The 16,163-nt window shown below is 34.5% G+C and overlaps 1 protein-coding gene across 1 annotated transcript in view; it reads left to right on the top strand.

Annotated features, from left to right (window-relative positions):
• Positions 1 to 16,163, top strand: part of DACH1 (dachshund family transcription factor 1) — a 411,296-nt gene that overhangs the window by 62,037 nt on the left and 333,096 nt on the right. The window lies entirely within an intron of this gene.

The following is a 16,163-nucleotide window of genomic DNA, read 5'->3' on the forward strand; positions in this document are numbered from 1 at the left end:
TACTCTCAAGTTATTATCACAAACATTTTTCATATAATTAGGAAAGTTTATTTTTCATATACCCCGGGTAGATTTTGGAGGCAGAAGGATTTTGTTTTTTGCCAGCTGTTTGTTTAAACACGTAATTAAATCTCAATTAATACTGCTTCTCTGCATATTTTTAAAATTTTTGCTTCATGCATCCCTTGGCTTGTAAATGTGTGTGTGAGTTTTTAATAAACCAAGTTCTTAGCAAACTTAAAATGATGGTAGCAGTTTTACATTTTGAGTGTGTGTGTGTCTCATTCTCTGAACACAGTTATATAGTCTTCATTCCTAATTAATTTTTGTTTTCATTATTCGCAAAAGACTTCAGCTCTTTAGTTATTAGATCTTCCTGGTTTTGATTTAAATATATCACCTCGCTAAAATTTTATATATTCACTAGTTTGTGTTAATGTAAAAAATAAAATATTTTTTTTTCTCTTGTCTGGATGAGAGAGTTACAACGTGTTACATTTTCTGGTTGTCCTCTGTTTTTGCTAGCTTTAATCTTAAAGCTGAAAAAATGTCCAACTCTTTGTGTTTCAGTAATTTAATTCCACCAGGACAGGTGAAATATGTCTTATTTATATTTGCATATAAATGAATAATGATTCAAACAATTATTTAACATAAAATAGAAAAAAGGCATTCAATGAATTCACAAATCCAGTTGGCCACTGCTTGTAACTCAGAGCCTGAGAGCTATATTTCTAAAGTTGTTTTTCCTCCCCTGTGCATAGGCTAAATTTAAATCTATTCTGGAATATAAGAAAAATAAAGGATGGTGAATATTTGTTAAAAAAGCAGACAATCTGAAAGGATTAAAATGCTTTAATCAGACAGAAAAAAAAGGCTTTGGCCACTTGATTAGGGCTGATTTCCACCATCTGCTTATACTTACTGAGGATCTAGCCCTGACTGAACACTAATTTGTGCACTTCCTAGAAATTGAAATCTCTCAGCAAGCAAATTAACAAGAGCAGGGATTCAGCAATAATGGAGCTCCTCGGCTTTTGTTTCCATCTGACAGATGGACAGTGTGTGCTCAAATTGAATTCAGCTTTAATTGCATTGTGCCATTTAAAATTTTATCTGCTCCACAGATTTTGTTTACAGGTTTCAGGATTCCAAACCTTTGGAAGTTTTTGTCTTTTTTTTTTTTTTTTTTTTTCAGTACTGGGCGAGATAAAGAACATTGTAATTCTGTGGGAGTGGGAGGTGTTCATTACAACTCCTTGCCCTGAAGGGTGGCACATTAAGAAAAGGAATTATGTTTTTTAAAGTCTGGGGCAAATGGGAAACAATTCAAAGTTTGCATATGTTCAAATATTGGCAGCTCATAAATAAAAGTAATCAGAAAGGCTCCGTTTCGTATCTAAATAAGAAGGTAATTTGCCTTGTTTCAATTAAAGCGTTTCAAACTTTGCCTGTTATCAGTCCATCACTTGGAACCTTGCACTCCTGAATTCTAGAGATAAACTTTTTTGTAAATGAATCATGATATTTTAAAATTACTTTTAGTTTCTGCTTGATTGACAGTCTTCAGATAGAAGTAACTTATATGAACTGTTCTTTTGAGCAGAGGTATAAAATACTAAATCATTTAGGCATGTCCTAAACATTCCTGTGAATCTAACGCTGAAGATGCATTTGTTACAAAATTGCTTGTCAATCTACAAGCATTTCCTCATAAATCTATGGCTTAGTAGGTACTAAACTCTGACATTTCTGGTGGCAAACAGAGATCCTGAAAGCTTGAATATACCATCATAAGATTTGATTTGCACCCTATTTATGGGAAGATTGAAGACTTTCAGCTCTTGAGCACCTTGCCAGGAATGACTGAATTTGCTTTACATAAAGCAGATAGTTCAGACTGAGGAAGCGGGGGAGGGTGGGCTGCCTGGGAGAGAAGGGTGGGCTTCTCCAACGTCTAGAAGATGCTGTCCTGTGTTTATCCGTTAAGTTATATGTGTATAATGTGCACTGAAAAGCGTCTTAAAATATTTTATCTACTTTAAAATACATAGTTTCTACGTGTTATATTTAGCTTTATCCCATCATTTCCTTCCACTTAAGACTAATTTGTAAATGGCATATTAGCCATGTGCAATGTCTCCTTGGAAATGGCATGGTATACATTTGTTTATTATTGCAGAGGTCTCCTCTAGGGGACTTCTTAAATTATTAATAATAATTAAAATGATCAAAGAGCAGTGTCTGAAGGACTTCACAGTAGCCACTAAACTGTAGTTTGTGGATCAAGCAATTCCATAGGAAACTGGCTTACGTTTTATCGGAATGGATTGTTTTAATATTTTTCCGAGGTCTCAGTTCAATGAGGATTTTGAATCCTGGTTAAGAAATCAAGTGTAGGCGTTTCAGAGAACATCTTAGTTTTATAAAGTTTAGAAAAATCTCTTCTGATAATTCTTCACTTGCTGTGCCTACTTTCTTCATAGACAGTTGGGAGGAAAGGTGTCTATTATGAAAGAGCAAATGTTATCATTGCTAAGCAGAGAGCTTAACAATCCAGAAGGGACTCCATTCTAAAATTTTTAGCTTTTAATGTCTTTTAAACAGGGCGTCACTGAAACCGATAGAGAAAGCTGATCTATAAAATACGCTTGCTGCTTCTTATGTTTTCCCCTTGGGCTTTTCAAATTGTGTTTATTTATTTTACTCTTTTTAGCATTCTGGGTATGTCAAATTAGATCTTTCACCTTTTTATTCCCCTTTGCTTCCTTGCCGCCATTGGAAGCATCTGTGCTTTATTTTAGTTTCTTTCTTGGATATAATTCATAAAAAAAGGATTGACTTTGTATATAATCATAGCAAGTGAGAGCAGAATGGAACCCTAGATATTATCTAGTCTAACTTACTCGTTTTAGCGATGAGAAAACTGAGACCCAAGACAGTTAAAATGAACTCACTTAAAGGCAACCCTGTGAGTTCTTGGAAAGGCCAGAATGAAGACCCAGGTCTCATGAATCCCTTATTAGTGAGATTTCTGGAAACACTGAAGACTTTATGACTCTGAACCCCCCCAGCCTCAATAACTTTTAGTGCAGTCTTCACTGTAAATATAAATAGAAAAACATCCATAAGCTGAACATTTAATAAGGAAAATTAGAATATACAGACATATAAAACATATGTACAAGTGAGACTTTTTTCCATCAGAAAAGGCAGAAATCATTATTTCTCATTGCCAGTAATGCCTGCTGCATTTATAACTCATAGCCATATTTTTCTTTTTGGCCCTTTGACATATTTTCCATACCTAGAGTATAAGCATGTATGTGCAGATTCATATGCTTCGATTTTTGGCAGTTTTCAGCACCACATGGCCAGAGTTGCACCACGTTTACTTAATTGGGAATTCCATCAGGGAGGTGTCAGGGTGCTGCATGCACCTCGTGTTCTGTTCTTGCCAACACGGTGGTTGAAAGCTGGTATGTGATATCTGTCTCGAGTTTATAGTCTGGTACAATAATGTCATTGCCCCATGTGGCAAATGGTGTAAGCTATTGTAAAACTGTTTGTCTATGTGATTAAGACATTGCTGCAGTGTGCAGCACCAGCCAATTACTTTTTTAATTTAATTATAACAGAAAAAAGAGAATCGCAAAATAGAAATTCTTGTCGTAGGGAATATGTAAAATATAAATTGAAGAGCCATGGAAATTTCATGCATTGGCAGCCCGATTTGTTTTTATTTTCAACGTGTTTTAAAGACCGTGTTTCTTCGATGCCCTAAAATAAGACATAGCAGCATTTAGTAATTACTTAGTTCTACATCAAAATAATTATATATAGTATGCACTTGTGATCCCCTCTGCTATATATGAATGTAAAAATAAACACTTCAGGGCCTGTATCAGTTTTTACTTTTAGACAGTGTAAATAAAGCTGAATCTTCAACTTTCAAATTAAAACTGATAACCTAGGGCATTCAAGGCTTTTCTAAAGGAAGGGGGGAAACTTTAGCTTGCCTCAAAACAGGTTGTGTCTCTGGAATGCTTCTGGGACTAAAGAGATCAATTAAGTTTGTATAAACAAACAGTTGGAAAAAAGCTACTAAAACAACAGAGGAGAGAGCTCTCTATTGGGCTCCAGGGGCCTGGGGGAGCGAAGTTTCATTAACTGGATCTGAAGTCCTATGGCCTTCTATAAACAGGCATTAATTAAAGAATGTAAAAAATAAAGTTTCAGACCTTGCAATATGTTAATGATCATATGATTCAGGGCCCGGGAAGGGGAAAAGCAGCAGAGGTCATAAAATAAGCATGAAGCATTTAATATGAGTGCTTGGCAGGGATTTCTGCAAATTAGTTGGTTATTTGCTGGTCCAAAGCAAATTAAGGTGATTTTGCTTCACTTGCTAATTTTTTATGTGCATGCTTGGCAAAATGTTTTTCACAAATGGATGAAGGTTATTGTTAATGGCATAATGAGAAATATTAACATATTTAAATAAACCCGAAAACTCTGACACACAACACAAGCATGCAGTTTTTATTTAACACAGACATTGAAATTCTATCAGGGACTGAAGATGATTTTCGATGAAATTATGGAACATGCCCAAGTCATAATGTTTAGCATTATGAATGCACCTTAAGAACTTATTTTCATAAGTTTGCACCAGTGTTTTTGAATAAAAGTTACAGGCGATCGTTGTGTATATATAGCAACTTCCTTTTAAAAATCAACTTTTGCAGTCGTTCGCTTGATAATGGAGAGGGGAAAAATAAAACAGGTAAAAGTTTACCCCCAGTGGAAGATACTACATTTCGGGATGGTTTTTCTGAGAGGTGACATTTTTGAAATTTTGGGTTTGGTGACACGCAGCCTGCTGTCTTGACTGACTGACTTCTCTCCGCCTAGTGTTATTTTAATTTTGACGGGGATAAATGATTCTGTGCTTAGGGATTCCTATTTGGTTCCCCTTAATGGTTTTACTTTATCTGAGTACTCCAAGTGGCGTTAAAAAATTGGAGCCACTTCTCTAGAAGACTCTTTTGAAATGAGAGTGAAGCTGTTCTGTTACTTTAATTACCACGAAGTTGCACAGACATAGCGAATTTGGCAACAGAGTCTTAGATAGAAGGTGGGGTTGGAGTAGGATGCTACTATTGACATTGTTCTGTTACAGCAATTTTAGATGGACAAATTGCAGTTGAGAAAATTTCATGACTCGGTAAAATGAGCAATGATGACATCTGTGGATGCGGGTCTGTTCATATCTTTGCAGAGCCTTTAGGGAAATAAATATCTTGGAACATTCGGTGAAGTGAAGCTCACTCAATAAATCAACCTGACACAATAACACTTCTGGCACATGAGCCCTACTTCTCCCCAGCAACACCTACCCCTCTGTGTTCCTGTGCTACCAAATGGTGTCTCCCCACAGGCCTCTAAATCAAATCAGAGCACACAAATACAGTGAGAATTTATTGGGAATTGGTTTTGCTCGGCAAAAACATTACTTATTAGATGAACTGAAATGATAATAAATTTTGACCCTTTAAGGACTGAGGCAGTTCAGGTGATGTGCTGGTTGGTGGAAGGTGTCCAGAATGATCTTAAGAGGAACATCTTACCACGAGGTGTCCTAAGTTTTATGAGGATTAAATTTCTAATTTTCAGCTGGATATTTTCTCTTCACATGACATGTATCATTTCAGAACACCACATTTTCTTTTTTAAATGCTTCAGGGTGAAATTAGGCTATTTGTGTTAGTAATCCTTAAAGTAAAATAAAACACAAAAGCTAAAGGGTTCTTAGGTGCCTGCATGCCTCTGTCTGCTTATGTATTAAAGCAGTTTTGAGTGACAAAAGTATAGAGTAGCCCAATAATGACAATATGCAACTAAATATTTCTACCATAATTAGTAGAATGATTATATATCAGGTAAGAAAGTGAGAAAGGAGATCAACATGAATCATATTAGAACTATTAATACATGTGAGAGGATTATGTTAGTTTAGATTTATCTGAGCTTTCTATGTTTGAAATAAGAAGAGAATGTTCATTTTTCTTTCTAAGGGAAAAAGAATAACTGGTTTCTGTTTTCATTATAAATTTATTTTAATAGAGGTAATGGTTGAAGAGGATCAATAGGAGAAACCAACTTCCTATTTGTAAATAACCTTAGCTCTCCTTGGGAAAAAAATATTCTACAAGGCAAAGTTTAATGGTAAATTTTCTAATTGAATATGTTTACACGAACTGTTCAGCATACAATATAGTCCTCTATACAAATGGTGTGATGTGTCTCTATGTGATTTTCTTTTTTTAGGTGATTTCCTAATTAATTGTAGCCTTTATAATTAGCTTGAAATATAATATTTCTAGTGTGTTTACCTGCTAAGTCACTTTTTCCAATAAATATGCCTTGGGAGATGTTGGAAATATTTCTGGAAGGAATGTCTGTAACCTTAAATCATTAAACTGAAACGTGTCATGGTCTTTCCAGTGGGAATTACTGATACTAAAAATTTGGTGGTAGGTCAAAACTTTGTCATCAGTCAGATTTGTAGAAGTGATTGTATAATATACTATGTGTTATTGAAAAGGAAAATAAATAAATGAGACTTTTATAATAGCCATAGATAGTTTTATCTGCTTATAGTTTTGATCTGTAAGGAATGATTCTACTCTCCGTTTTTATTCAACTGAAAGAAAGCTTTTGTAGCATTATTTAATTTTTTACTCTATTCTGGTACAAAAAGACAAGTAATGTTATTCTAACCCCTTTTGCATGAAGAAAGTGACAATACCCAAAGAATTGAAGCCATTTTTAAACTTACAGCATTAGGAAGGTTAATGGTTATAAAATATGAAAAGCTAAAAGGGATTTCCTGAAATTGTCTTGTCCAATAATATAAGGCATTCCAGAAAAAGGGTTGCTTACTCCTGTATTAAAACTCCTGGGAAAACAAGTCTACAACCTTGCTTGGATGTTCACGTCTCATAATACCTTTCTTAAGAAATAGTTTTTTAACATTTAGCCTAATTTCTTCTTGCAATAAATTAGTCATTCTAATAATTGTCCATCACATAAGCACCCATTTACATGCTAGTTACCATGCAAAGCTGTGTACATGAGCTCTTTGATTTGATCCTTCTAACAGTCTTACAGGACAGATGTTATAGTCCTGATGTTAGAGCTGCAAAACTGATGTCTGAAGAGGTTAAATATCTTGATCAAGTTTATATAAGTAATAGGAGGCTTGGGATGGATATTTGGTTGATTTCAAAATCTGATTTGTTTTGGTTTTTGATTTTTGTCAGTAACACAAATGCCTAGGACCATTTATTGCCCTATGTCAGGCAGAATGCTAGGTGCACATAGAGCAGAATCATATGGCTTCTTTACTACACATTTTGGAGGAATTCTGAATAAACGACTTCAGTGTAAAATGAGCATGCTGTGAGATTATGGACAGAGAGTTACTAGTTCTGCCTTGGAGAGAAAGAAGGCCTTGGAGAAGAGCTGGGAGTTGAACTGAGTCATGATGTATATATAAGTAAAAGGCAAAAAAGGGCAATGAGTCAAGAAAATAAACAAGGTACGATGTGGGAATACAGGAAGTTCTGTCGGTGAATTGTACACGATTTGGGAGAACCATTAAGAAATGAGGTCGTTAAGCTAGAAATGTGAACTCACTCCTGTCTTTACAGCATTCTTTAAGTACTTGAGTCCCATTAGTGTCATGTCTTTAGCTTAAAAGACCTCATTCCTTTATGTTCTGATCATTTTTCTTTGTAAGTGGAGAAGCCAATCCGGACATGTGCTTCTAAGGAAGAAATAGACTTCACTGGGAACAGTGATATCTCATTTCATACTCATATTTATATTATTCAGTGAAATAAAAAATTAGTATTAATTACCTGGGAATTCAAAGAATGTTTTGTTTGATTCAGTGAAATTTTCTTTTAACCGTTTATGGCTCCGGTTTAAAAACACTATATTCTAGATACGTTATTTGCTAGCCAGGTTTGAAATATGGTTAGGATTACCTGGAAGAAAAAGAAGACCTTGAATCCTACAAAATGAGGTTCCTCATTAAAGGGCGTAAAGTTTTTTGTTTTCTGTTTTTATTTTTTTACTTAAAATGATGGAAAACTTAAGACATTTGTACTCGAATGTCAATTCAAAATTTCAAAAATTAATATAAGGAATTCTCTGTATATTCACCTTTTAAAAGTGGCTTTCATTTGTTCTAAAGGAGATTAGTAAGTAAACTTATGTGACGATGACAGAACATCTTGAAATAGGGATACCATGTCAATGTGCTGTTGTTGGTCAGCCCTGGCCCTTGCAAGACCCCTTTTTATGGAATAATGCATAGCTATGCACTCGAGAAAGTGGTAAAGGAACCATGAGTTTGAAGTTACAGAGGAATCGGGGTCATTGAACATCTGGTCATCTTATTGAATCTCAGGTTTCTAACCTCTTAAGTGAGTTGATGGAGAGCATGGGCTTGGATTGGCTGGGCTAATATACTGCCTTTGCCACTGATTAGCTCTGGGACTTCAAGAAAGTTACTTAACTTCTCTAACCCTTTCTTTATCTTTAGGATAATAATTTGACCTAATCTCACAGATTATGGCAAACACATTATGGTATGTAAAGTTCTTAGCAAAATGCTTGCCTCATAATTAGATCTCAAAAATATTTTTTTAAAAATTATCATTACTGGAAATGAAAAGGTTTTAGGACCAGAAGAATGATGTGGGTTTCAGCTCCACCTCTCCTCCTCATTAGCTGTATGTATTTGGTGTGACCTTGTCAAGTTACTTAAACTTTCTGAGTCTCAATGTTTTCACTTAAAAAGAGGTCTCATGCATTGAGAAGTAAACTAAATAAAATAGATGCCCAGAAGGCTAATTCAGATGATTTCCCTTTTACCTTAATAGTCAAGAGCAAGGGATCAGAAAGCTTGGATGGAGGGAGGCTGAGATGGGAAATCTCTCATCCCAGATGTGGGATGCAAGTTTAATTCAGATCCTTTCTCCACTTTGAAAAGCTTTGAAGAGTCTATCACTTTTTTCTTGACTCCTAAAGATTTAGTTAGCCAGCTTTGGAATGAAAGTAATGGAAGTTCAGTTCTTCAATAAATAGGTGTTCTAATGTTATCCTTCCTAAAAAAGTCAACCTGAAGATAGTTGAGAATTTCAGACATTTAAGTAAAACTGTTAACTAGTTTTACTCTTTATTCTATTTTCTGCTTACCCATAACACTACTCTTGGAACAAGTTTATGGATGTTTTCCTGTGACCCTCACCATTTCAATTGAAGGTTAAAAAATGTATTTTTCTCAATTCATTTGGTATTTCTTCCATTGAAGGTAGCTACCACAATGGCTAAAAAGATGTTCCAAGAGAGACGCCTTTCGTATTTTGTAGCTTTCAGATTATTCCATTTTGTTCTGCTTACCTTTCCCTGTCATTCCGTTGCCTCCATTTTCATGAAGAGTCAGGAAAAATTAATGCAAGTTCTCCCAGTTACCTGATATTAATATTTCTTCCCAATAGAATGTGGCCTATCAGAACTAAGACCTAAGAACTTAATGTCTCAAAAATAGTATGAAGTCTAGGTAAAGCAGAATGATGGCCAGCCACCACTAAGAGTAGATGGCTCTTTGTAATGATATGCTCATGTATTATATTTCCATTTAAAAGAGGGTAATATTGGGCATAAGATGATTGTGGGTTGAAATATGTTAACATTTTATTAGGCTGAATTCTCATTCTAACATCTTAAAATTTTCATAAAGTGAGTTCTATAATGTTCTTCGTTTAACATGTATTGCATATAAAATATTTTCAGGATTTATTCTCTAATATCAAAACTAAAAATATCCTTCATCTTTACGGAAATAGAAGAGAATTAGTCACTATCTTCAGAATTAAGTAAAAGTTGATTGATAATCATCCCTGTTGGGTTTTTTTTCCCCTATTGCCTGGATTCCAGGTATGTGTGTTTCTGTTTGTGTATGTGTCTTGTGTGTGTGTGTCTTTACCAAACACATATTTTAGAAGCTATGTCTCTTTTAAATCAACAACATTGTTCTGCTTTGTATTTAATTAGTCTATCTACATCAAGTTTTGGAAACCAGAACGGAACATAATATGTCCCTTATTCAGAGAAGTTTACTGGACGTAGAAGTTATAGTAAATTGCATTGTTCTGGGTTTTATCTGAAATGTGAAGAAATATTAAGGTGGTTCCATTTGTATAATCTAGTAAGGAAGCAAGATCTATAGGATAAGAAACTAAGAAGAAAAATAATTGAAAAACAAAGGATGAGTTACAAAGACAGACACAGTCACAGGTGCCAAGTGAGTGATATAATCGAAGATTATTACTGGATGGAGGAGAAGGTGACCTTTCCATGAGCTGAGGTGGTTTTGGAAGAAGGGGGTTCTAGCTGGTGCTAGACTTTACAATCCTGACCCAAACTTGGTAGTTGGATATATGAAATGAGCAAACTGTATCGGAGCTATCTGCTTTTCTAACATACTTGCTAGTTTTGATGAAACTTTATGGCTCATCAAAATATTTATAAACCCATTTAAATTTGTATTTAATTAGTTTTTTACTTAAAATGATGGGAAACTAAGAATTCACTTGGAAGGTTATTACTTCAAGAATAGTTCTACACTGTTATTGTATAATAAATTATCAAGAAAATAGAGGTTCAGCATTAACATAGGGAGATAACATGGATTCATCTAATGTAAACCTTGGTTAGGTATCCAAAGACAGCTGCTTGCACATGGCATGCTTTTATCTATAAGCATTGAAAGTTAGCCCTGAAGAATAATCTAGATCAGACTAAAGGATGATCACTATAATATGCTCGAGCTAATTTTGGCCCATTAGATATCAACACACGCTCTATACGCTATGTTGGGAAGATCTGGAACTCATTGTCATGTCAGAGTTTCAGACAGCTATTTGGTTTGGGGTTATTTTTAGGCAACATAATGGGTCATTTGAAGACCTAATAATATGAGTTTTGTTTGGCAGATTCTATGTTCATATGTTGTTGATATGGATCATTTAGCCTATTCTTCAATTACTAGGAGTTCTCTGAACTGTTTTGTAAATTTAGAGATAGTTGCTTTGATCCGGCCATAGAATAAAACAAGAACACCTAACTAAATAGCGACTAAATAGCCTTTCATCTTCTCTTCAAAGCAAGAAAAAAAAAAAAACATTGCAAAGTAATGCTCTTCTTGTTTCTTAGATTTTTGACTTCCCTGATCACCTGAAAGTTACTAACATTAGTTTGACTTGCAAAGCCAATACTTGTAGAAATTCTTCCACGTAAGAAGACTGAATTGAATGAAATACTATTTTTCCATTATGCTTTTGGGTAGTTTTTATTGTAATCCTTCCATTCTCACAGTATTTAACTCAGAGTTTCTGCTTTTCGCTTTACAAATGATGTAAAAGAAAAAAGATCTTCCTTTAATACAGCATTCCTAACCACCAAATATTTATTAAGTCTCTCCATCCATGCATTATGCCAAGTGTCAAAGAGTAAAACGGTAAATCAAGTCAGCAAAAGAGTTATATGGACTCTTTTTTCTTCATGCTTCAAAATCGTAATTTGTGATCCAAAGGAGGCATTTTAGAATTGGTCTCATTGGGTATAGTGGAACATTTAGAGAAGTTTCAGTTCAAAACTTTGATGCATTAAGAAAATCTATGCAGTAAAATCACTGAAAGGTATATAGATTTGACTAGAGCATTCATTTGTTTTTCTTTTGCACTGTTAGAAAAAAAAAAGTCTGTTTCAAATCCTATTTGTCCCTTATCTCTGTTTGTTCAGTTGTTTTTAATATCACATACTGAAAGAATTTCAATAGCAGTTTCACCATGAAGTCATTTGTTATCCTTCAGCAGGCTTTTGCCTACTGAATTGTAAAGCAGTTCTGACTATTTGCATCCTCCAGATGGAGCGGCATATAAACACTCCCAGATATTTCTGGTAAGTATGAAAAAAATATCTTATTTGTCCTTTCTGTGAATAAATAAGAGAATGTCAAATTTTATAGACTAATAAATTTGTATGCCGGCAGTGACATTGAATCCCTCATGGCCTGCAATGTCACAGACCCTGAGAAACACCATTTTTGTTTGTTTGTTTGTTTCAAATGAATACTAAATAGGAGCTCAATAAAAAGCCAGAATTTAATTGCATTGTTTATGTTTGCCCAATACTCTAATTCAGTTGCAATTTGCCATGCAAATTGTAGATTTGCAGTTGCAAATCTGCAGTTGCAAATTTGCAGTTGTAGATTTGCAGTTGCAATTTACATGCTTCCCAGGCTTATTGCACAGCAGTCACTCACATGTACATGCTAGTGTATGTCAGAGAGAACGCCACGAATGGGTTAAGATGCCCTTTAGCATGAGTCTGCAACAACTGCCCTCACCCCCGCCCCATTTTAAGATTAATTTTTATGATATACTCAGAGTTGTGGAAACATGGGCTAGGAAAATGGGCAACCTAAATATCTAAACTTTTACACAGAAAAACTTTTGATATGTGTATATATGTTGACTTACTCCCACACATGTGATTGCTTCAGAAATGGTACTCTGCAAGGGATAATTCGGGCTGCATCAGTTTAAGCAAATCTTTATGCACTTTTCCAACTTAGGGGTAAATTTGTTTCTTATATTTAAATCAATATGCATAATGTAGGGTGTCTAATCTTCATATTCAGTTAAATAACTAACCTCCGCGGCATCAGCAGTGATTGACAGTTTAATACTACTTTTGCACTTGGCCAGTTTTTGTATTACACCTTCTGATTTCTTCCTAAATTAAATGCATTGTGCTCAAAACAGAATAGTCATATATTTCACAAAGTAAACAAGATTAAATAATTTCACAGATAAATATGTATATGAAGCACTGAGAATTTAACTTTGCTTACTTTATCCATGTGCAAAAAAAGGAGTCTTATGAACTGAATACAGCCTGATTGTTTTCCACTCTGATTTTTCTGAAGAAAGAATTTTAATAAGAAATACATAATATTTCTTTTCTTTCATTGGGGCAATTAAAACAGAACTTAGTATCATATTTGTCAGTATTGATTTGATTTCTGGGGAATAAATTTCTCTAAGTGAGTTTTAGTTGAATGAAAGTACATCTGAGATATAAATATTTAAAACCAATTTTAACAATACTTAAGAATGGATGTTTGTAAGGGTTTGAAAACACAGACTATTTAAGTTATTACAAAAGCATGTCTTTATGCATTTTCTCATATTGTGATGTAAAAAAAGATGGGGTTCAACTTAGGTTTATTATTCCTATTATGATGTATTAGCCAAACATGTCTAACTGTCCTTGATTTCTTCAAAAGTAGCCTTTCTAAAATTAAAAGTACAGTGTACCTTACCTTCTATGAGCAGATATAGAGGTAGATGAGGACATGTTTGTGTGTGTAGTAGAGGATACTATGGCAGCAAGTACAAAGATATTTCTTTACACATTTGATTTTTTTATTTGGAAGTTATCACTTTGATACTAAATCCTTTGATTCAAGTTATATGTCTGTGAATGAATGTATCTGTCTGTGTGTATATATATAAACACACACACATACCCACACATGATGCCACAGGTGGGGCACAGCAGCTATATGGCTATAGGATTCAGGTAGACTCACAGTCCGTGCAGACCCACAGAAAGTATGAATTGGAAAGAATTTTAGAGCAACTCTAATCCAATCTCCTTGTTTTATAGATTGACTATCAAATTGATTCCCAGAAAAGTTAAAATGGTAAAGACTGGATCAGATCTCACATCTATGGATTCTAAGTCCTGGCATCTTTCTTCCTCACTGCCTCTTTGATTCTGGCATTATTATATCAGTGAACTGCTTTGAAAAGCTTTAGTGGACTAACATTCAACCTGCTGCCCAACTACAACCTCAGTTACTATAAATACTATGAATACTATATATATATGTATATATATATATACACACAAACATATAATACATTTATATACATCTATTATATATGTGTATAGTATAATATACTCTATTATATATGTGTGTATGTGTACCATATACTAAATATATACACTATGCAAACTATATAAATACTGGTTTAAGTATTGCTAAATTCTAGACACCACTGTCTCACTTTTATTTCAAACAAATAGTTCAAAAAAAGTCCTATTTGAAGGTCCTTTAAGTTATTAAGCCTCCCAAACATCTATCTTTTGTTTATTGACACGGGCCTCCCAGATTTCCGTTCTTTTTGTTCAACTGTAGTAAATTTGGCATTAAAGGATGATATTCGATCCTTGCTTCCTTTATAGAGTTGCACCAAAGTCAATGAGAATTTTACACGAAAATAAAGGATAAACTATGGCCCTGGAGTAGTCATTTAAGACTGCAGAACAGACCCACAAGACTAAGTTCAGTGCCTGGTAAAGGGTTTGTGCTAAATTTAACATTGCAGAAGAGTTTCCAGCTGTTGCCTTGCTCTGAAGGAGGAGAGCTGCTTTCATGACTGATTACTGTCCTCAGGAGAAAGAGGGAAGTGGAGCGGTGCCGCATCTCCAACCCGTAGAGTGCGCTGCATATTCTGTGGCCCTGATTTGAGAAGGCTCATAACTTTAATGGCTCCGTTTATCAGTTGTCCTGACTCTCAGCTGAAAATCCTAAGACCTGGGAAGGGAAGAACAGGAATGGGTATAACTTTAGATGTCGAAAATGCTATATTAAAATAAAATTACCTTTTCACAAATTTCACACTGATGATAAGTCCCTTGTGGTTTGTCACTCTCGCTGAAGTAACACAACTAGACTTTATTTGCCAGCTGTACTTAAAGATCTGGGTTTTATGTTTTTAAAAATGTCATCTATTCCTTCAATCACTTGTAAGTCCCCTGTAATCTCTTTTTAATGTAAGCACACTGGAGTTTTCCCTTTTGTTTGCTGCCCTTGCATTATTTACTTTGATCTGCTGTGAGAAAATCTGAAAGTGTGTTGTCCTAAATGCTAGCATCTCACCAACAAGATTTGAGGCCTTGTAGTTCGCATGGAAGAAAAGGCTCTTGTGTGAAGACGCAGGTTTTGTTTAGTTCTCTCTCCCTGGTGGGAGCCTTAATTGCATTTTCTCTCTCTCACAGTGGCTGGCTAAGGAGTGCCTGCCTTCCCTGCTGATGCTGAAGTTTTCAAGCTCTATTACTCTATGACGGCGAAAATTCCTTGGTCCGGGAAGAAAAGGGTCAGATTAAAAAAAAAAAAAAGTGTTTAAATAAGTATTGTCAATTTACCATGCACAATAAACAGAAAGGAAGAAACAAGAGAAAGGCTTAATGTTTTTCCACCTGAAATTCTTGTGGAAGTTTTATGTAACCCAGTTTATAAAATATCAGATTCTAAATATCATGAAGAGCTTCAGTCCTCAGAGCAAAGGGGTTATACTTAGTATAACCAGTAAACAAAAAAATATTAATTTGTGCCCTTTCTTAGACATTCTAGGTGTCTTTCTAAGTCTATCTATCTATCTATCTATGATTAAAATATATATTCTGAAGGATATTTCTGGAGTTAATGTTAATTATTGACATATATGCCATTTTCAGCTAAATTATAAACATCTAGTTTCATTAACCTTTCACTTTCTATTTTGACTTTCTGAGCATACAAGTGATGTGCTTGAATTCGTACATCTGAAATGAATATTTTAATTTTCTTCCCATCTGACAAAGTATACTTTGCCTTCACTGGCTTTGAAGCTATAGTTGCCATGTCTGCTTCCACTTTCTGTATTTTTCATCCTGATAGGATGCAAGGCAATAATAGAATCTACTTAACATTTTCAATTTCAGTGTATCTTAAATATGGAAGCTCTATTGATCTTCATTCACAACAATGCTTGTTTATTGTTTGAGGCTTAAATGTCTTTATGTATATATACATAAACGAATTGTGTTTTTTAAAGCCTATGTCTTGTTATTCTGACTGAAATGGATTACTCAAGCATATATTTTATTTTGCAAGGCTTTATTTTATTCCTATTGTTTACTCTTAAGTCTTGGTATCTTAAGCTCTCTGCTGCCTTCTTAACTTTTCCATTCAT

Source organism: Balaenoptera acutorostrata, chromosome 18, assembly GCF_949987535.1.
Source record: "Balaenoptera acutorostrata chromosome 18, mBalAcu1.1, whole genome shotgun sequence".
NCBI lineage: Eukaryota > Metazoa > Chordata > Mammalia > Artiodactyla > Balaenopteridae > Balaenoptera > Balaenoptera acutorostrata.